This window comes from Bombina bombina, chromosome 8 (assembly GCF_027579735.1).
Source record: "Bombina bombina isolate aBomBom1 chromosome 8, aBomBom1.pri, whole genome shotgun sequence".
Taxonomy (NCBI): Eukaryota; Metazoa; Chordata; class Amphibia; order Anura; family Bombinatoridae; genus Bombina; species Bombina bombina.
This window is the reverse complement of record NC_069506.1, coordinates 21,476,196-21,499,768: the sequence shown is the minus strand read 5'-3', so window position 1 is coordinate 21,499,768 and position 23,573 is coordinate 21,476,196. Positions and strand designations below refer to the sequence as shown.

At 38.2% G+C, this 23,573-nt stretch overlaps 1 protein-coding gene across 2 annotated transcripts in view; it reads left to right on the top strand.

Moving 5' to 3' along the window:
* The window catches only part of LRRC4B (leucine rich repeat containing 4B), a 400,350-nt gene that overhangs the window by 120,698 nt on the left and 256,079 nt on the right, over positions 1–23,573 (top strand). The window contains exon 1 of one of the 2 annotated variants that reach the window (XM_053690183.1): positions 11,467–11,554. The exons of the other annotated variant lie outside the window; for it this stretch is intronic. The gene's annotated coding sequence lies outside the window, so the exon portion shown is untranslated. Of the gene's footprint in view, positions 1–11,466; positions 11,555–23,573 lie in introns of those variants that run through there. 2 annotated transcript variants of the gene reach the window in all.

Genomic DNA, 23,573 nt, shown 5'->3' with positions numbered 1-23,573 from the left:
CCCAAAACAGCTTCTATATAATTTTGTGCAAAAAAATAAGAATTCCTTATTTGCCTGTTGGGGTTGTTTTCCTACCCTTTGATCCATGTGTTTGGTCCCACAGCAGGGACAGGAGGTTTGTCATTGTAATGTGTATACAAGTATAACATTTGGCTAGAGACAGAAAGCCTTTTCTCATCTCTCTACTGTCTGCCAAAAACAATTCTTGCAGAATTTCTCTATGTAAAGTGATTCCACTTAATCCGCACTACAGATTTTGAAATGCACGCCCAGCATAGCTGGCAGAACCTACACACATGGCTATTTTCTTTTAAGGTGGCACTGACAGTTCATATAATAAACAAAATAATCACTAAAATGATTTTGCTGTGAGTTTCTATCTCTTTGCTCCTGGGCACGCTGCTTGCCTCATTTCAGGATAATCATTAGCTAGAGAAGGGGAAGTCAGCAGAAGGATTTGTTTGCTGTAGGTTATGCTTTGGAGTTTATAACAAATATAACAGGACTGGTTACATCACAATTAGAGATCACATGACCTAATAGAATTGTCACGTTTGAAACAATAGTGGGGAGTGGGAATATCAAAGGCCAATGTATATAAATATAGCGCTGCGGAATCTGTTGGCGCTCTACAAATAACCGATAATAATAATAATAATGATGGGTCTTGATTCTAATCTAGTCAATTTGTTTTTCTACTTTTATTGTCACCCGATAGACCTTTTTTGACTCACAATGCAATAAAAATACCAATCTCGGAATCGCCTTTTCCCACCATAATCTACTCCATACTTGCTACCAGTTATTGACTAAATATTGATAACAAAATGGACACATCATATTCAAAAGAAGCCAAAGGCATTTGATTAATGCTCAACTATCATATATCAACTGATAACACAGATCAGATAAACAATAACTATATTGGCCACCATTCTGTACATGCTGGTGAGCAAAAAACAAGATGGCTGCAGCGCTGCCCATGCCAACAACAATGATGGCTATTTTTGATGACAATTGAATTGTTTAAAAAAAAAAATCATACTGAACCCATTATTGTCATCAACTAAATGTAAAAACACAAAGAAAACAACTTATCTACAATATGCTGACAGCTGTGACTTACAGAGAGAGAGGAGACAGTTCTGGACCGACAGAATTAGAATGAGGGGCCAGGTCAGCTGGTGAGAGCAGCTGTATTTTTGGTTTTCTATTAAAGACAGACATTATAGGTTGCTAAAGGGATATGGAACCCAAAACTTTTCTTTTGTAATTCAGACAGAGTATACAATTTTTAAAAAGTTTGCACTTTACTTATATTTGCTTCATTCCCATGATATTCTTTGTTAAAGAGATACTTAGGTGGGTGTCTGGTGCACTACATGACAGGAAATAGTGCTGCCCTCTAGTGCTCTTGTAAATGGATAACATTCCTGCAAAACTGCTGCCATAAAGTGCCTCAGACACGTGAACTGCTTTTCAACAAGATACCAAGAGAAGACATTTTGATAATAGAAGTAAATAAGAATTTTGTTTAATATTGCATCCTCTATCTGAATCATGAAAAAGCATTTGGGGTTTAATGTCTCTTTAACGGTGCCGTTGTGAGGAAATATAAATTGAATACCGCGGGCATTCTCTAGCTTGGCTGTGTTTGACTCTGTAATAATGTGATCATTATGGGGGGGGGGGGGGGGGGGGGGGAATAGCTGATCCATTTTGTTTTTAATATTGAATGAAAGTTTAAAAAAAAATTGGAATTGAGGCTAAAAAAAAAAGTGCAAGTGTTCAATTGACAATAAAGTCAAAATAAAACTTTCATGATTTAGACAGAGCTCGCAGTTTTTAAAAAATGTGCAATTTACTTCTGTTATCAATTTGACCTCCTTTCCTATCTACATTTGTTGAAAATAAGCTCCTTTTCATAATACTGAGATAGGCTGAGGAGTGTGCACGTGTCTTCACGTATGGAGCTTGATGCCCCGTGTTTCTGGCAAACCTTCAGGCTCGCCGGAAACACGTTATGAAGCAGCGGTCTAAAAACCGCTGCTCCATATTATAACCTGCCCGCCTGCTCTGAGGCGGAGGAAATAAAATATGTTCAAGCAGACTGTGACTTTAAGAGGCCAGTATATGTGTGAAGGTTTTACTTGACAGCCTGCTGAAATACTGGACTGTTCGGTTGGACACCTGACAATCCTATCAACTCTCTTGATGTTACACAAGTAAAAAAAAACGAAATCAGCCTCCTGCCCCTGTGTGCAGCCTTTTATGCTCCTGACAGGTGAAACTGAGAAATATCCTTTTGTACAAGACCTCAGAAATTAACATATCAGACAACAAAAAATCAGAGAAATGTAATAAAGCATTTTACTATCATCTCAATATCAATAAGCAGGTAGAGCTCTCTAGCGAATGGCAGTTGTGTTAAACACCAAACGCTGCAGAATATCTTACAACTGAGCTACCGTTACATAGTATCTGAGCATTCCCTAATGACCGAATCATTTTAATAAACGTCAAAACAGAGGGAAGTATGATTGTCCAAAGGTTATCATCTTTAAAATAAAGGAAACTATTCACTCTAAGTGCTTTTTATTTTACTATCTACTGACAGAATTAATGGAGCGTTTGAAAAAATAGATTATGAATTGTTTGCCTGTGTAGAACACCAGAATGTTCCATTTGTCATGAAGACCATAACTGTGTTTATTTACAACGCCTTAACACATCTTGTTTTATTGCACTGCATAGAAGATCTCTCAGGACTCTGCAGACAGAATATTGAATTGCAAGTAACGTTAGTGCTCCGCTTTCCAGCAAATGTCATGCCATGTTCTGTAAAGGCAATGTGTCATTTTACATATTTTCTTCTACAATAGGCCGTGACATGTTGTAAATATAGGAAGACGCCAAACTAAGATATAATGTGAAGAAGTCTAGAAAAGAAAAATATGCCCATGAACCACACCGTGCCGTTTGTGAGAGTATGATTTTTAACTATTTAAATCCAGATTACAAATGGCACGCTATTTTGCCCTTTCAGTCACGCACAAACACTGCCAGAAGTAAACTTTTAACGTGCGCAGGTTTGCGCACTTCTTTCAAGTTGAAAGTAAAATGTTTGCATTTCAGCGATACCCGACACATGCTGAATGTTGGACTTTGGATATCACTAACTTCTTCTCCCCATAGACAATAATGGAGAGCGCAATTTAAAAAATAAAAACTAACACCTATAGCTCAAGTGCTAACCCAACCGCGTTTAACCAAGTGTGCTAACTTGACCTGAATTATAAATATTTTACATTCCAATGTTTTTCACATAGAAGACGGTCTGAGGAAGGGGATACTTTGTCTCTGAAACGTTACATTAAAAGTTTTTTGCGTTTGAAAAAGTCCAGCGAGTGCAAGTTTTTGCTACTACTATCTACAACCCACTAGCACCCTGGCTGTTGAAATTTGAAGTGAGAGTGCTCATCTTGTTACTATATATATATATAATTATAATGTTGTATAGGTATATACAGATATACATAGGAATATATATTTAAAAATACATAGAACATTTTCCCCTATTTAAAGAACATTGGAATGTATAATATTTACAGTAAAAACTCATTAAATATTAATATTGATTAAAAATGATTTTTATTGCTTTGAGGTACTTGAGTGGAAAGGGCTCTAATGTATTTATGTGTATGAATGTATATATATACATACACATAATTTGATATGTATAGGTATGTATTCATACATATTGTAGCCCTTTGCAGTCAAACATCTTGTCATATACCATATACATTTGTACCCTTAGAATTTTTTTAATTAATATTTACAGGTATTTTTTATTAGATAGTGTATATATGAGTGTACATGTATTTTTTAATGTATTTATGTTGTGTTTAGTGCAAGTTTTTATGCCCTAACCCTTTACGTGAGGTCTTCAGTCGTGCTAACCTGACGAGCACAGATTTCGTTTGCCCTCTTACTGAAAGGCGAAAGCAGAGAGAAGGAGATCAGACAAGTAGGTTTTTACCACGCAATCTAGTAAACAAAGGTATCAAAAGAATCCATGAGGGTCATCCTGGTGCAGGAGCGTATTTTGGCTTAGACTAGCTAGACCTTTTCCTGGGGCAGTGGGTTTGGAGTGGCAAATTGTGTGGGTTAGTTCTGTGACATGATGACTTCCCACCCCTTAAATTCTTAACCCATCTATGGGCTCAGTTGTAAGAAAAATATGAGGAAAACATCAGCAAATATTACTGGGGGTTGGGGGACAACACAATAACTAATGATCTTTTCCAATCCATAGGAAGAGTTTGAGGAATTTCCCATCCATTAGAAAACTATTATTGTCTGCTTTTCTAGTGACTTTGCACCTTGTTAACCTCCATAATATTTTGCATTTAGAGAATTTGACAGCGATATCCGATCTATCAGAAAAGACTTTCTGAGCAGATGTTCTCAAGAATTTTTAATTAATTATACAATGCTGGTCTCTTGAAAACACATTTTTATAATTCACTGTTCACACAGTTTTTTTCAATGGTTTTAATTACATGCACGTCCTCAGCTCACTTGTAATAAAAAATATAGCTGAAATCACACATTTAAAGAAACACTACAGTCAAAATTAAAGTTTAATGATTCAGATAGAGCAAGCAATTGTAAACAACTTTCTTATGCACTTCTATTATCAAAATATGCACAATCTTTTTATATACACACTTTCTGCGGCACCAACTCCTACTGAGTGTGTGCAAGAATTCACAGTATGTTCATATATGCATTTTGTGATTGGCTGATCGCTGTCACATGATGCAGTGGGAGGGAAAATTGAAATTTGTCAGAAAAAAATCTACTGCTCATTTGAAATTCGTTTGTAGCCACCAATGAGCAAGTGCTACCCAGGTTGCTAAAATGCAAATGAGCAGATTCCTAAGCTTACATTCCTGCTTTTTAAAATAAAGATACCAAGAGAACGAAAAAAATAATAATAAAAGTAAATTAGAAATGTGCTTAAAATTGCTGCTCTGTCTGAATCATGAAAGAAAAAAATTGCATTTCCTATCCCTTTAATTTGAGGATATTGGTGCTGCAGCTTAAATAGATGCTGCACAAAATGTAATACAATTGCAATAAATCTAACTAAGTGACACAAAACATCGTTTTCCTCAGATTGTCTATGTGCTATTTGCATAAACATGCATTTTAATAAAAAGTATTTGGATGTTAATTGCACCTACTATAAAGATAAGAAGGTAACTGCTATTGACATAATTAAAAGGTAATTGCTTTAAACAAAACATGAAGTTTATTCACTGATGAAAGCCTATTCCTTTTTAAAACAATGCCTATAAGTATTTGATATAAAGTTACTAATCTCTTTTAAATCCAAAACATTTCATTCTCTTCTGAGTGTTAAACAAATCAGGCGTAAAAATCACGCAGAGCGTAAAGATATTTCATTTCTCTCCAAGGTACCATACTGTTTCATTTACAGCTATTCATCGTTTACACCGGTCAATGCGTGGGTTAATTTGTCTATAATATAAATACTGAAAGAGTTAACTTATGGTACAGCAGTATTTAAAGGGGTATTGGGCCCCCAGAGCACAACACATGTAAACAATAATATTGTTAGGTATAAGAATGTCAAACATTGAAAAACCTGTTTGTTAAACAGATTTTTTACAGATTTTTTTCCCCTCTACATCACAATCTAAAAGATGTGCAGTCGAAAAAGATTTGCACCCATCCCTCATAACATTTATGAATTGTAAGTAATTATAGAGTTTTAATAATAAGAAAAAATCTCCTGTACAAAACAGACCTCTCTAATGTATTAAAAAACAAACAAAAAGAAAGCCTGAAAAACAATAAAAGGGAAATATTTTTTTTTTTTATTAATAACAACTACTAGATAACCTCGTCCGATCTGATCTTAAAGGGACAGTAAAGTCAAAATTAAACTTTCATGATTCAGAAAGACCATGCAACTTTAAAGGGACACGGAAATTTTCTAATTTACTCCTATTATGAAATGTTTTCATTCTCTTGGTATCTTTATTTGAAAAGCAAAAATGTAAGTTTAGATGCCGGCCCATTTTTGGTGAACAACCTTGGTTGTTCTTGCTGATTGGCGGATAAAATCACCCACCAATAAACAAGTTCTGTCCAGTTCGCTGAGCCAAAAATGGGATGGCTCCTTAGCTTAGATGCCTTCTTTTTCAAATAAAGATAGCAAGAGAACAAATAAAAATTGATAATTGGAGTAAATTATAAAGTTACTTAAAATTGCATGCTCTATCTGAATCACGAAAGAACAAATCTGGGTTCAGTGTCCCTTTAAGCAACATTCCAACTTATTTCTATGATCTATTTTGCTTTATTCTCTTGGTATGGTTTGTTGAAAACAATAGCTATGAAAGCTCAGGGGCAGCAATGCACTAATGGGAGCTAGCTGCTGATTGGTGGCTGCACATATATGCCTCTTGTCATGGGCTCACCCGATGTGTTCAGCTAGTTCCCAGTAGCTAGCTTATTTCAACAAAGGATATCAAGAGAATTAAGCAAATATGATAAAATAAGTTGTTATGGGGTCTTGTGTGTCTTTAAAGGGTCCGTTAACCTACACAATAATGTTATATAATTCTGCACATATATAACATTATTTTAGCGGCAAGTTTATAAAACAAAGTATTTCAAAGAATTTGTATCAAGAACTTAGAATTTTGTATTACGCCGCTCCTGGCTCTACTGAGCGCGTCTGTTATTTACCTAAGCGCATTGTGGAACACTGCCTAGTCACAGCCAGCTCGGTCGCACTATTAAACTCAATGTATCTCTTCCTGCTCTGGTCTAGTAGTGGGAGCGAGCTACATTAAGTTTAATGGCGAGACCAGGCCGGCTGTGACTAGGCAGTGTTCCACAATGCGCTTAGGTAAATAACAGACGCACTCAGTAGAGCCAGGAGCGGCGTAATACAAAATTCTAAGTTCTTGATAAAAAAAATTTGAAATGTGCAGAATTATATAACATTATTGTGTAGGTTTACTGCCCCTTTAAGACCACAGCTACTTAACTAATCCAGGCCCTGCCTCTAGAGCACGCAGAATTCCCCCGTTGTACACCGGTCTCTCTAGTCATCAGGACGACTTAATAAAACAGACGCACAAATAATTTACAATCAAAAACGTTTGGTGGGTGAGATATTATGTATCGGCACCTGACTATAGATGTTATAGGGATATGAAACCCAACATTTTTATTTCATGATTCAGATAGAGCAGTGATATTACACAACTTTCTAATTTACTTCTTTTATCAATTTGTATTTGTTCTCTTGGTATCTTTTGTTGAAAAGCAGGGGTGTAAGCTTAGGAGCCAGCCCATTTTTAGAGCACTATATGGCAGCCGTTTTATGACTGTTATCCATTTGCAAGAGCACTATATGGCAGCACTATTACCTACCATGTAGTGCTCCAGATGCTACCTAGGTCTCTCTTCAGCACAGAATATTATGGGAACAAAGAAAATTTGATAATAAAAGTAAATTGGGTACTTTATTAAAATGGTTTGCTCTGTCTGAATCACAAAATAATTTTTGGGTTTCATATTCCTTTATTGGAAGGAAATAACTACTAATGAAACTGTGGTAAATATAGGTTCATTTTAAACACTAAAATTAACAATGTGCATAGGCATTCCATGGGGGGCAGGGGATGCTATTCCCCAACATAATGGTTGACTGCCTCCTTGTGCCCCATCAAATGTGACAATACTCCAAATACAGTCTTGTCTTACCACCCACCATTCCACGCTGGCCACCATAACCTGCCTATGATACACCTAACTCAGCCCACACCCCCTCAAGGCTCCCGTCCTCTCAACATGTTTGCACGTATTAAACTTCGCTGGGGCATCGGGGAATGTTGGGATGTATATGCAGTATATATACAGCGATAGAGTAGGTCTTTGGCAGTGCCCCCCCCCCCTACTTTTCACTGATTCCCTGCAATATGTGGTTTCTGAAGATGCCACTGAAAAAAAGAGGTCTCTCCAAAAAACTCCCTAGTGCCTATACATCTATTTTATAAAGATAACTGAGAAATGCAAGATTTAGTCATAGCGTTTGTAATGATCATACATATTAAAAAGGTTTTCTTAATATACATTTGAAATTAGGCTTTAAACTACATTTAGCCACCAATCAGCAAGCGCTACCCAGGTGCTGAACCAAAAATGGGCCGGCTCCTAAGCTTACATTCCTAATTTTCAAATAAAGATACCAAGAGAATGAAGACACATTTATAATAGGAGTAAATTAGGAAGTCGATTAAAATTATATGCTCATCTGAATCATGAAAGAAAATATTTGGGTTTCATATCCCTTTAATTAAAATTTTACACTGTAATTTGCTCGAAGCTACTCATTTTATTGAGCACTATGCCATACCCCAGCATTTCAAGAGATGAAACGGACTTTTGGCCAGTAGCCAATCTGGGTTCTGCGGGTGGGGCCACATCAGGAGGTGTGGCTGCAGGGTTGTGTCTTTAGATGAACCAGTTGTGTCAAGGGCATGGTTGTGCACAGTCAGGGGCATCAATCAGGCAGTGGCGCGGGGCAGTCTCTGGAAACTGTTACATTTGCCCTGACAGAGATAAGTTGCATGAGGGACAAAAAAAAGAACTTCCAACCCCTCAAAATGCAACACTAAAATGCATGTGTCTATAGAAATGTAGGGTATGCCCCTTAGCAACATTAACAGCTATAAGGGTAACAAAAATTAGCACTCACTAAAGATGTTTTTAATAAACTTCTCCTGAGCTGAGAGCTTTAGTGAAACGGGCCCTATGTCACTGGTGGTATTGTGGCCCCAGCGATACCGCAGCTGTGATATTGTAGCAGGCTCTGTATTGCATCCTGGCAAAATAAGCTTTTTTCAGCTGCGTCTGAGAGCTTGGTAATAACACAGCTGTGAGAATTAAGTGCCATGTCAGCTGTGTTATCTCAGGTGATTTGAAGTGCACAATTGTCATATTATTTAGAGAGTGTTAAGCTTACATTTAACTCATTAGAATTGCAAGCAGGTACACTGAGGGATGAGCTATATATGTAACTGTAAATTGTGCAAAGTTCAGAAAACCATGAAAATGCAGAGCCAGAGCATGCAAATTCTATTTAATGTCTTAAAACAAGTGATATTGAATCAGAAGTGATGTGTGACAAATCATCTGATCTTCCTACACAAATCTGTAAGTAGCAGAATATCTGGTGTCATTTAATTCAATAAAATTACTTTCATGGTCCTTAAAGGGACATTAAACACTCTGGGCAAGATTACAAGTCGCGCGGCAAATCTGTTTTCGCAGTTGTGTAAACACCACACGCATTAAGGTATTTGCGCATTAGGGGTTGCGTAGGTATTACAAGTTGAAAAAAATACTTATCTTGCGTGCATGTTAAGCCAAGTAGCCCAAAAGACATATCACGTGCACGTTCACATATTCCCCCATAGAAGTCAATGGAGAAGACAAAAAGAAAAAAAAACAACACCCTAGTGCGTTGCACAAAGCCCATGAACTATTCTGAAAATAAAAATGAGAATATTTCATATTGCAAGAATGTTTTGTTAACAAAATATGTTCTATTTATTCGTAAATAAATATTTCTCTATATATATTTATATATTTCTCTATATATGTGATGATTTTTGGACATAAATATCTATTTATAGCGGGATATCTATATTAATATATATATATATGTCTAGATATCTCAAGATCTATATGTGAATATCTGTTTGAAAATCCATCTGAGATACTGTTTAATGTGTAATAGATAGTGATCTGAAATATTTTCATTATCTCCCTAGTTAAACATAGTTCTATACATATGAATGCATGTTTCTCTATGTATGTGTATGTTTGTCGATGTAAAATCCCTGCGTCTACTTTTTTTTTCTAACACCCCAGATCTCGTATCTTTTGCCCTTATAACTTTTGTGTGCAATATATTTTTTAAATATTTTTTTATTGGACAGTGTTAATATGAGTGCAAGTGTACTTTGTAATGTATGTAAGTGTTTCATAAAAACTTTTTGGTTGCGGATAATTTTTCAATACTTGTAATATCAGGGCAATGAACATTGCTTGTGAAAAGATTATATAGTGCGCTACTTGTAATCTTGCCCTCTGTCATTACATTTCTGTTGTCTTTCTATAGAATAACATATCAGCCAAGTCTAAACATATGCAAACCTGTCTTGCACGGGTGCAAAAGCAGTATTTGCCACTTTCCTATAAGTTTAACCACTGCGTGTCATTTTTTTGTATAAAAATGTCCTTTTAACTACTTTATTGTTGATGTGTACTCTGATACCGTTCACACTACAACAGTCATAAATTGTTAGGAGTTGTAAACATTGCAGTCTTCCATCCAACAAGTTTGTGTGAGATAGCCCCATGGGTATAAGCCAATTGTGCTGCACATAATACAACCTTATGTCTTCTATACAAAATCTGTCCAAAATTCCACTTGTGTTAAAGTGAAGGTAAAGTTAATATATTTCCAATTCATCAATGCATCCACTATAATAATAATAGTATGATCGCTAACTCTATTTGATAAATTTATTTAAATAATTAAACTTTTACTCACTATCTTTTGTTCCTACCGTTACACTGCAAACTCCTCCCATCCCCTACTTCCTATCTTTCTGTTCGATGATGTATAGAGCGGTTCCACCCGCTCTATACGTCACCGAAAATGCGCGTTCACAATGCCCTGTTTACTGCGCATGCGCTTCGCGCCGATACCGGCATCCAATGCGCATGCGTTAATCTAGCAAGAAACATAGTACTCAATGAATAACACTAATATATTCATTCAGTACTATGTTATTTGACAAGTAAGGCAATGTGCTTCTCCGTTACGGTCCATAACTTTCTCAGCGGTCCATGAAAGCAGATGACAAATATTTTTTTCCCTAAGAATCAAATGCGCATGCGCGAAACGGGAGCGCACTCCAAAACTAATACTGACTCCAAAATTATTGGGCATGCGCAGAATAACATGTGTGGGGATGACGTGGTTTGATGGCAGCCTATCGGCCAGAGTTTCAATTGGGTATGTAAAACATGTGACCAGGAAATTGGAAAAAAAAAATATAACGGGCTGAATTTGCAGAAGAAAAAAAAGATATTTATTACGGGGATAATTGTTTTTACAGACACATAAAAAAAAAATGATGAATGAAACTTATATTATTTATGGCAAAAGATTATTACTGTTGATTGCAAACAAGGTAAGTTAACCTTCACTTTAAATCTAAAGTGCAGATTGCTGCAGCCTGAGCAACAGAAATACAGATTTCTAAAAAAACAAACAGGTCTCCTGTTGCCTTCTCTTAACTTGGCACAGCCTTTGCAATAATTACACAGTTCTGCTTCTAAAGTGAATTTGTGAGCAGCTAAGGTGCACTTCAGCCGTCTGCTTGTAGAGGAGCGTGTTGGAGCTTAAAAAATGCCTGACTTGTAGATACATCTTGTAAGTAAATTCATATATTAGTATTTTTTTATATGTTTATGGCAGTGTTTTTCAACCAGTGTGCCGTGAGAGATCCTCAGGTGTGCCACGGCAGACTGACAACAGTGTGACATATTTTTTAAACTTTGCTTGTTTTTTACTCCCAGTGCAGGGGTAGTTTGTAGGAGGCATGGCATAACAGCACAATACATACAGTATGTGTGTGTGTATATATATATATGCTGTATTAGGCTACAATGTGTGATTTTTTTTTTAAATTGTGGGATGGTGGTGTGCCACAGGATTTTTTAATGTAAAAAAGTGTGCCACGGCAAAAAAATGGTTAAAAATCACTGGTTTATGGAATAACACAATATGGTGTGTACCCTGTGTACACTGTACTAAAATCAACAAAAAAACAACATATAAAACATCATTTTGGGCAAGATTTATCGATCTGCAAGTGGACAGGATTCATATGTTGTGAACCTGTCCGCATTAGATCGCAGATTAGGGGGCACATTTGTTTTCCATATTTAACATTGCACGGGCTTCTCCAATGCTGCCCCCTGCCCTCAATCAACCAATTACGTTGGAGTAGGGCTTGTCAATCACTCCCGTTAAATTAATCCGTGGTAGACATGTGCGATTCATTTCAGATCGATTCGGAAATTCGGCCGAATTCGTAAAATTCGGGATTCGGATTTCCGAATTAAAATAGTGCCGAATTTACCGAATAAATCCGAATTAGTTTGGATTTATTCGGTAGATTTGGATGGCCATGGATTACACTTGTATTGTACAGTATATTAGGTTATATCACTCTGCTATGGGTTACACCTAATATACAGTACATAATACTAGTCTAATACACAGCACATCCAACCTAACACTTACCGAAATTCCGAATTTCCGAATCGTACCGAATCCAGCCGAATTTATTCAAATCCGAATGAATCCGAAACGAATCTGAACCGAATTGATTCAAATTTTTCCGAATTCGAATCGATCAGAACCGAAATTCGAAAAAGTCCGAATCGATCCGAACCGAACCGAATTTTTTCGCCATGCACATATCTAATCCGTGGTGATTTCCCTCCTCCAACTCCAAATTGGCAAGAGAGTTTATGAAGCATTCACCTCATGAGAAAGCTTGCCCTATATCTTGCATGAAAAACTAATAAAGCCGCATTAGTTGTGTACTTCATACTAAGGGGCCGAATTATCAATGTGCGGATGGACATGATCCGCTGTAGTGGATCATGTCCGACACACATCGATAAATGCCGACAGCATACACTGTCGGCATTAATCATTGTACAAACATTTCACTAGAAATGCTTGTGCAATGCCGCCCCCTGCACATTCACGGCCAATCGGCCACTAGCAGGGTGTATCAGTCAGCCCGATCGTATGCGATCGGGCGGATTGCTGTCTGCCACCTCAGAGGTGGCGGACAAGTTAAAGGGACACTAAGCACACATTTTTTTCTTTAATAATTCAGATAGAGCATGCAATTATAAGCAACTTTCTAATTTACTCCTATTATACATTTTTCTTTGTTCTCTTGCTATCTTTATTTAAAAAGCAGGAATGTGATGCACAGGAGTCAGCCCATTTTTGGTTGAGAACCTAGGTTATGCTTGCTTATTGGTGGGTAAATGTAAGCCTCCAATATGCAAGCGCTATCCATGGTGCTAAACCTAAAATGGTCTGGCTGCTAAAATTTACATTCACGATATTCAAATAAAGATAGCAAGAGTACGAAGAAAAATTGATAATAGAAGTAAACTAGAAAGTTGCTTAAAATAGCATACTCTATTTGAATCATGAAAGAAAAAAAAATTGGGTTCAGTGTCCCTTTAACCCCTTAACGACCAAGGACGTACGCCACACGTCCTCAAAAAAAAGACAGTTAATGACCGAGGACGTGTGGCGTACGTCCTTGGTCTGGAAAGCAGCTGGAAGCGATTCTGCTCGCTTTCAGCTGCTTTCCGGTTATTGCAGTGATGCCTCGATATCGAGGCATCCTGCAATAACCCCCCTTGGCCATCCGATGCAGAGAGAGCCACTCTGCACCGGACATCGGTGGCCGGTATCCTTGGTGGGTGGGAGCAAGTCTGGGAGGCGGGTGGGCGGCCATCGATGTGCCGAGTGGAGTGGAGGGGGGCGGGATCGGGGGCGGGACAGACGGGAGCGCGCGCGTGCACGGGGGGTGGCGGGCGCGTGCACGGGGTGGGAGCGGGAGGGAACCGCTACACTGCAGAAAAGAAGTTAAGAAAAGTTGAAAAAACAAACAAATATTAAAACAAATAAATGATCATCTAAGGGTTCCTGAAGGGGTGGGGGGTTGATCTGGGGGGGGAGAAGCTACACTACAGAAAAGGGCAATAAAAAAACCAAAAAACATACTTTTTGTTACTAAACTGGGTACTGGCAGACAGCTGCCAGTACCCAAGATGGCGCCCATTAAGGCAGAGGGGGAGGGTTAGAAAGCTGTTTGGTGGGGGATCAGTGAGGTTGGGGGCTAAGGGGGGATCCTACAAAGCGGCATATGTAAATATGCCACACACAAAAAAAAGCCCAAATATAGCTTTTATTTTAGTACTGGCAGAGTTTCTGCCAGTACTTAAGATGGCGGGGATAATTGTGGGGTGGGGGAGGGAAGAGAGCTGTTTGGGAGGGATCAGGGGGTCTGATGTTTTAGGTGGGAGGCTGAGCTCTACACTAAAGCTAAAATTAACCCTGCAAGCTCCCTACAAGCTACATAATTAACCCCATCACTGCTAGCCATAATACACGTGTGATGCACAGCGGCATTTGGCGGCCTTCTTATTACCACAAAGCAACGCCAAAGCCATATATGTCTGCTATTTCTGAATAAAGGGGATCCCAGAGAAGCATTTACAACCATTTGTGCCATAATTGCACAAGCTCTTTGTAAATGATTTCAGTGAGAAACCTAAAATTGTGAAAAATTTTACGTTTTTTTTAATTTGATCGCATTTGGCGGTGAAATGGTGGCATGAAATATACCAAAATTGGCCTAGATCAATACTTTGGGTTGTCTACTACACTACACTAAAGCTAAAATTACCCCTAAAAGCTCCCTACATGCTCCCTAATTAACCCCTTCACTGCTGGGCATAATACACATGTAGTGCGCAGTGGCATTTAGCAGCCTTCTAATTACCAAAAAGCAACGCCAAAGCCATATATGTCTGCTATTTCTGAACAAAGAGGATCCCAGAGAATAATTTACAATAATTTAAGCCATAATTGCACAAGCTGTTTGTAAATAATTTCAGTGAGAAACCAAAAGTTTGTGAAAAAATTTGTGAAAAAGTGAACAATTTTTTGTATTTAATCGCATTTGGCGGTGAAATAGTGGCATGAAATATACCAAAATGGGCCTAGATCAATACTTTGGGATGTCTACTAAAAAAAATATATATACATGTCAATGGATATTCAGACATTCCTGAAAGATATTAGTGTTCTAATGTAACTAGCGCTAATTTTGAAAAATAATGGTTTGGAAATAGCAAAGTGCTATTTGTATTTATGGCCCTATAACTTACAAAAAAAGCAAAAAAGATGTAAACATTGGGTATTTCTAAACTCAGGACAAAATTTATAAATTATTTAGCATGGGTGTTTTTTGGTGGTTGTAGATGTGTAACAGATTTTGGGGGTCAAAGTTAGAAAAAGTGTGTTTTTTTCCATTTTTTCCTCATATTTTATAATTTTTTTATAGTAAATTATAAAATATGATGAAAATAATGGTAGTTTTAGAAAGTCCATTTAATGGCGAGAAAAACGGTATATAATATGTGTGGGTACAGTAAATGAGTAAGAGGAAAATTACAGCTAAACACAAACACCGCAGAAATGTAAAAATAGCCTTGGTCCCAAACGGACAAAAAATGGAAAAGTGCTGTGGTCATTAAGGGGTTAAGGAGCAGAAGTCTTAAGATAAATCAGCCCCTAACACTGATAGCCCCTTCCTTGTGTCACTTCCTTGTAATGGTCATTGGCTGATAGATACTTCCTGTGATTTCCCATTGGTGGATAAAGAAGGATTTATAAGCCTATGCGTATTATTAGGAGGTACAGAACTTATACTAATGTATTCAGTTTAAACAGTGTTTACATCATATTTAATCAGCTAATAAAAAAGTCAGCAATGCATGTTTAAATGTTGCTCTTTCAACTAAGTGATAATTTCCCTTTTGCACTAAATAAGTGACCTCTTGTCATATTTGGTCCCCAGAAATGACCATTTGGCCAGCTCTATTCACAAAAACAAATCATTTTCCTCCTGCACGTATCTGTGCTGTCACATCCTGGTTCCCTCCGGCTAGAGTTTTCATACCTAATGGATTACAACACAATATTTGCTGATCTTTGCATTTATTGTACACACTCTAACAAACTTTTATTGACATTTTTCCTGGATAATGTTCATGTTGATTAAGAAAGTGATTTTTGTTTTGGATGATGTATGGCTTAAATAACTAATACATCATTTACTGCCTATCTTACAATGTGTACAGCTTTCTTGTAGCCAAGCTTTTCCGTGTTCAGTCTGTATTTAGTTGTGCTGCTATAAGCACTGGAGAATCTGCTGCTTTTGAATTTGAGATGCTCCCCTAATAACCAGACACCAGGGTGGCATGCAGGCATGGGTGTCCACAGGTGGTGGTGGTGGGGGGGGGGGATTACCTAGAGTACAAATCGCAGGGGGGGAAAAGACAAATTAATGCCCTTTTTTTTTTTTTTACACTCCCCTAAAGGTAGCTCCTTTTTTGGAGGAAAAAGTACAGAATTCTAGGAGTTACATAGTATTCTTGAATTTGTAGTTCACCATTTCCCTTTCATTATTGTGCCACTGCAATTCTGGACTCTAATTCCCAGCATGCATTGTACAGTGTTGGGAAATGAGCCTCCTGGAAGGCAGAAAGTTTTGCATAAGGTCACGCCCCCTCCTCCATGCTGTGTGTGTATTTGCTATGAGCCATGTAGGGGGATTTACACTCCCACCACCTTTTTAACATCAGCAAAGAATAAGGTATCTCATGAACGGCATTGTGCTCTGAGTTAACACTTTCTGTGCAGAGTCCTCTTACTCACATACTGGAAAAGTTTGTTAAAGAACAAATAGATTAATGTTTATTTCTTTCCTAAGACATGGAGAGTCCACAGCATCATTACCATTACAAGTGGGATATTCACTCCGGGCCAGCAGGAGGAGGCAAAGAGCACCCCAGCAGAGCTGTTAGGTGTCACTTCCCTTACCCATACCCCCAGTCATTCTCTTTGCCTCTGTCCATGGTGGACATGAAGTTGGTGTCTGAAGATATTTATTCCTTTTATGGGTACTTTTCCCTGCAAGCAAGAATTGTGGTTTAGCTGTGTCCACGGCAATCTCTTAAGAGTGTTGGTGGCTTTTAAGCAGTTAGAAAGTGGTGAGGTTCCTTGCTTGGTTTTCTAACATAATTGCTACCCTGGTAAAGCCAAAGTTGGTTACTCTGTTCTTTCTTTTTCTACAGGTCTCTGATAGGAGTATGTGTCCTTTCATGCCTTGTGAGCTGTCATCCTGCCGGGCAGCTGGATTTGCAGGTAAGTGCTTTTGTCTTCTAGGTATTGGAGACTTGCACTTTTCAGGAGTTTTTATTTCTGCATAGTTAATTGGGACTTAATCAATTCTTTGTTAAGGATTTATTGGGGCAGCGTGTAGGCACTTTGGTATGTGAGGGAGACTATGGGGTTAACTTCTCCCATAAGTGTTATGGGATCTTTCCTCAGGCTGAAGGGTGTTTTTTTCACTTATTTTATTGCTTAAAGTGGGAAGCGCTATGGAGGCATTTTTTAACTGTTTTAACACATATTGGATCGTAACCGTTAGCTCAGTGAGTTTGCTAGAAGTTACGGTCGCACACTTTGAGTTTGTTGCACTTGTGTGTGTTTTCTTGTGTGACGCTCACGTGACAGCCCGCTCTTCCGCTTATACCCTGAGCGGAGCGGAGTCATTCTCTGTGAGTTCTCTTAAATGACGGCTGTGAGAGACCTCGTTGGAGCTGTTAATTTATTTTATCTCTGCTTCTAGCGGTTATGGTAGGGCACCTCAGTCTGACTGAGATGTAGAGGTGTATTTTTTGTTTTCCTGTTGTAGTGCAGTCTTAGCGTTATTGCGCTCTGAGGGATTCCAGTTCCCTCTTAAAGTGACAGTAACTTTTTTTGTCTTCATTTACTTTTCAGGTACTATCTTAGCTATGGACACTGAACAGGAGTCTGTTTCATTTGATAAATGTTTACTATGTTTAGAAGCCAAAATTATTTTGCCTATGCAATTTTGTTCCTCATGTTTAGTTAGGACCCTAAACCTTAAAGATAAATTACTGCCTTCTGAGCCTATTGTCTCTCAGGATAATGCTGTTCAGGATATGCCACAGCTTTCTCCTCAAACGTCCCAAGCCTCAATGGCATCACATACAGTGCCCTGCAGTTCCTTTCAGCCTGATGGAGGTGTGTATTTGCCAATAGATTTTGCTGCACAGATATCTTCTGCGGTGTCTGCGGCTTTATCTGCTTTTCCCATGACGGGAAAGTGCAAGAGGAAATCAAATCATTTTTTCTGATAATAAGGTGTCTGTTCCATCTTCTTCTGCAATGATTGACCTCCCCCATAGGTCGGATAAGGAGGATACCTCGGTCGCTTCTGAGGGTGAGATCTCAGATTCTGACAGTATAAATCCTTTGACTGATTCTGAAGAAGTAAACTTCAGATTTAAGCTTGAACATCTTCGTTTACTTCTAAAGAAGGTTCTGGCTACTTTGGACAACTCCGATTCTTCAGTCGCTGTCAACCCTAAAAAAATCTAGTAAGCATAATAAATACTATGATGTTCCTTCCTCTGTGGAAGTGTTTCCTGTTCCATACCGTGTGTCAGAGATCATAGCACAGGAATGGGATAAGCCAGGGATTCTGTTTTCCTCCCCTCCTGTTTTTAAAAAGATGTTCCCTGTTGCTGACTCCATTCGGGACCTAGTGAAGATGGCATCTCTTCCACCTTGGAAGTTACCTCTGAGGAAGGACCTTCTAACTCAGGGTCCTTTCCTCAATCCAAATATAGTTTCTCTGAAGCTGACTGCTTGGAGATTGAACGCATATTTTTCTGAGTCAGTCATTGATACTATGCTTCAAGCACATAAACCGATTCCTCGTAAAATTTACCATAAGGTATGGCGCAAATACCTATATTGGTGTGATTCAAAAGGCTTCTCTTGGAGTAGGGTCAGGATTCCTAGAATATTGTCATTTCTCCAGGAATGTCTGGAGAAGGGTTTGTCAGTCTGTTCTCTGAAGGGTCAGATTTCTGCACTGTCTATTCTTTTACACAAACATCTGGCGGATGTGCCAGATGTTCAATCTTTGTGTCCGGCCCTGGTCAGAATCAGGCCTGTGTTTAAACCTGTTGCTCCTCCTTGGAGTTTGAACCTTTTGCTTAAAGGGACAATGAACCCACATTTTTTCTTTCGTGATTTAGATAGAGCATGCCATTTTAAGCAACTTTCTAATTTACTCCTATTATCAATTTTTCTTCGTTCTCTTGCTATTTTTATTTAAAAAGGAAGGCATCTAAGCTAAGGAGCCAGACAATTTTTGGTTCAAAACATTGGACAGCACTTGTTTATTAGTGGGTGAATTTATCCACCAATCAGCAAGAACAACCCAGGTTGTTCACCAAAAATGGGCCAGCATTTAAACTTACATTCTTGCAACCAGGAGAATACATAAAATTTGATAATAGGAGTAAATTAGAAAGTGGCTTAAAATTGCATGCTCTATCTGAATCACAAAAGAAAAAATTTGTGTTCAGTGTCCCTTTAAGGTTTTGCAGCAGGCTCCGTTTGAGCCAATGCATTCTGTAGATATTAAGTCATTATTTTGTAAAGTTTTGTTTCTTATTGCTATTTCCTCTGCTTGCAGAGTTTCTGAACTCTCGGCTCTGCAGTGTGATTCCCCTTACCTTATTTTTCACGCAGATAAAGCGGTTCTTTGTACTAAGTTAGGGTTTCTCCCTAAGGTGGTTTCAGATCGAAACATTAATCAGGAAATTGTTGTTCTTTCCCTTTGTCCTAATCCTTCTTCTCATAAGGAACGTCTTGTGCATAACATACAGTAGATGTTGTGCGGGCTTTAAAATTTTACCTACTAAAGATTAAGTCTTCTGCCATATTTGTTTGTTTTTCTGGAAAGAGTAAGGGTGAGAAGGCCACTTCTACTTCTCTGTCTCTTTGGTTGAGAAGTATGATGAGAATTACGACTCATTCTACTAGGGCTGTCTCCTCATCTTGGGCTTTCAGAATGAAGCTTCTGTGGAACAGATTTTTAAGGTGGCTACATGGTTCTCTCTGTATACTTTTTTTTTAATTTTACAAATTTGATACCTTTGCCTCGGGTAAGGCCTCTTTTGGGAGAAAGGTTCTTCAATCGGTGGTGCCTTCTGTTTAGGTCCGCCTGTCTTGTTCTCGCTCCCTGTTCATTCCGTGTCCTCTAGCTTGGGTATTGGTTTCCACTAGTAATTGGAATGACTTAGTGGACTCTCCATGTCTTAGGAAATAAAATAAAATGTATGCTTACCTGATAAATTTCTTTCTTTCCGGACATGGAGAGTCCACGGCCCCACCCTTACATAAGACAGTATTTTTGTAAAACCTCAGGCACCTCTACACCTTTGTGTTATCTTATTTTTCCATTTCCTTTCGGCTGAATGACTGGGGGTTATGGGTAAGGTAAGTGACACAAAACAGCTCTGCTGGGGTGCTCTTTGCCTCCTCCTGCTGGCCAAGAGTGAATATCCCACTAGTAATTGGAATGACGTTGTGGACTCTCCATGTCCGGAAAGAAAGACATTTATCAGGTAAGCATAAATTTTGTTTTTGCATAATGTAGGTAAAGTACTTCTAGACGTTTTCGGCTTTATTTGTATAGGTTAACGTATATTGTTTCTTTTGTGTTTCATTTTGATTATGTTTTTCTCTTTTATAACTGTATAATGAAACAGATTAAACAAACAAAGCACTAAATAATTAAAACAACTATATGCTCTTGTTTTCATTTATAAGTTAGGAGTCTGGCTAGAGACATTCATTTTATTACACCCCAAAACAAAATGTATAAAAGTGTATTCAAGTTATAGTGATTCCAAAATGTATAGTGTACTAGTAAACTAGGTCTAGTAGCATCTTGGGATATATATGTGTGGGTTTAATGTCTGGGCACTTTATTACCCACCCCCCTGGAAAAATGTCTGCATGTAGGGGTCATGTTGCACCATTAGACAGCGGGGGGGGGGGGGGTCATTAATTTGTAATAAAATTACTAAATATGTTATTTGAAAAGCATAAGAGTTTATAAAATATGGGACAATAGAAGAGGAAAACACAATATGCTAGATCCATAAACGTGTGTAAATGTTGCAGAGGAGCTACAATGTAAATTCTAGATCATGTTGGATTATTCATTGACCTCACATATATTTTCCTCAGTTTCATTAAAGGATGCTCCTGCTGTTTACGTGTATGGTTGTGTGAGGTGCCCATGTGGGGACATGAAACCCAAACTTAAAGTTTCATTTTTAGCTAGAGCAACAACATTCCAATTCACTTCTATTATCAAATTTGCTTCATTCTCTTGGTATCTTTTGTTGAAGGAGCAGCAATGTACTACTGGAAGCTAGCTCAACACATCTGGTGAGCCAATGACATGAGTCATATATGTGGAGCCACCAATTTGCAGCTAGCTCCCAGTAGTACAAATTAGATACCACAAATAAATTGGAAAGTTGATTAAAATTCAAGACTCTGGGGCATATTTATTAAGCTTTGAATGGAGATTGAAGCCCTTTGTTTCTGGCAAGCCTGAAGGCTCGCCAGAAACAGAAAGTATGACGCAGCGGTCTAAAGACCGCTGCTCCATAACTTTTCTGCCTGCTCTGAGGCAGCGCAAAGAAATCTACCTGATCGAATACGAACGGGTTGATTGACACCCCCTGCTAGCGGCCGATTGGTCACGAATCTGCAGGGGGCGGCATTGCACCAGCAGTTCACAAGAACTGCTGGTGCAATGATAAATGCTGACAGCGTATGCTGTCGGCATTTATCGATATGCGCCGGACATGATACGCTACTTCGTATCATTTCCGCTCGCACATTGATAAATATACCCCTCTATCTAAATATTGAATAAAAAATAAAAAACACAAGATTTTCTATCCCTTTAACCACAACACTTTGGGAACCAGCTTGCGAAACTTTATATAAATGTTAAAAGGAAGATATGTTACCTCAAAATTTCCTCAGTATTCACAACCCACTGTAAAGAGAATTTAAGCAGCCAATCAGGATGATTGTCCCAGGACTTGCAAGGTAGTGTGCATCTGGCATGTGCAGGCACAGTCGTGTTATTTCTCTTCTCAGTTTACTATGAAATCTCACAATTCAATGAAATCTCATGAGATCACAGCAAAGCATGACACCTGCACTCCTGATGCTTATTGGCAGCTTAAGTATAACTGTTACCAGAGCACTTACTCTTATGTGCTGAAGACATTTTGAGGTAAAATATCTCTCCTTTTTACATAGAGATGTTCAGGTGATATTTTCATGTCAGCTTTTTACAGCTATGACTTTCAATTGATTTAGTATATGGGTATTATGTCCCTTTAAGTTGCACATACAACATGTTTTGTGTTTTTTACAAGTCAATATAATACAGATGAAATATATATTGTGGTATTTCAGGATCTGTCATTTTTATCTTTTGCATTTATATCTATATGTATGTTCAGAGATAATAGTATGTGCTTTATATCGCATGTGTGTAAGTTGTCACCGCAAAAATCATTTTCCAGCTACATTGTACTTTGTAAGCTGTTGGCTTCAGTTCATTTTGAGCAGCAAATTTTATCTAGCATGTGATCTGCATATTATATTTTTATTTTTTTATATACAGTATATTAACATGTATTTATTTTCTATATATTTATTAACAGCAGACTCCTTAAGGGGCACTGAACCCACATTTTTTCTTTCGTGATTCAGATAGAGCATGACATTTTAAGCAACTTTTTAATTTACTCCTATTTTCAATTTTTTTTCATTCTCTTGGTATCTTTATTTGAAATGCAAGAATGTAAGTTTAGATGCCGGCCCATTTTTAGTGAACAACCTGGGTTGTTCTTGCTGATTGGTGGATAAATTCATCCACCAATAAAAAAAAGTGCTGTCCAGAGCTGAACCAAAAAAACTTAGATGCCTTATTTTTTAAATAAAGATAGCAAGAGAACGAAGAAAAAATGATAATAGGAGTAAAATAGAAAGTTGCTTAAAATTGCATGCTCTGAGCCCTACTTATCAAGCCGTCAACTTACTTGCATTCGACGGCCCCAATACGCTTGCCTGACATCGCCTAACATCGCGGCCGTGGACCTGAATATGGTCTCCATATTTAACAAAAAAGCTGTCAAAAAGCCGCGCACCAAGTACGGGGCGATGAGCAGCAGACTGTTGTTAACAGTCATTGATCTCGCTGCTATTCGGCTTTTTCACAGCTTTATTTGTATACTGCCACTGAACACCACCACTATTCTAAAATGTTTAACCCCTATCCCGCCGCTCCCGGACCCCGCCGCAACTAAATAAAGTTATTAACCCCTAAACTGCTGCTCCCGGAGCCCACCACAACTCTAATAAACTTATTAACCCCTATCCCGCCGCTCCCGGACCCCACCACAACTCTAATAAAGTTATTAACCCCTATCCCGCCGCTCCCAGACCCCGCCGCAACTAACTAAATGTATTAACCCCTAAACCTCTGGCCTCCCACATCACTACCACTTACTAAACCTATTAACCCCTAAACTTATTAACCCCTAAACCGCCAGCCCCCCACATCGCCATAAACTAAATTAACCTATTAACCTCTAAACCTAACAACCCGCTAACTTTATATTAAATATTAACTCATCCCTAT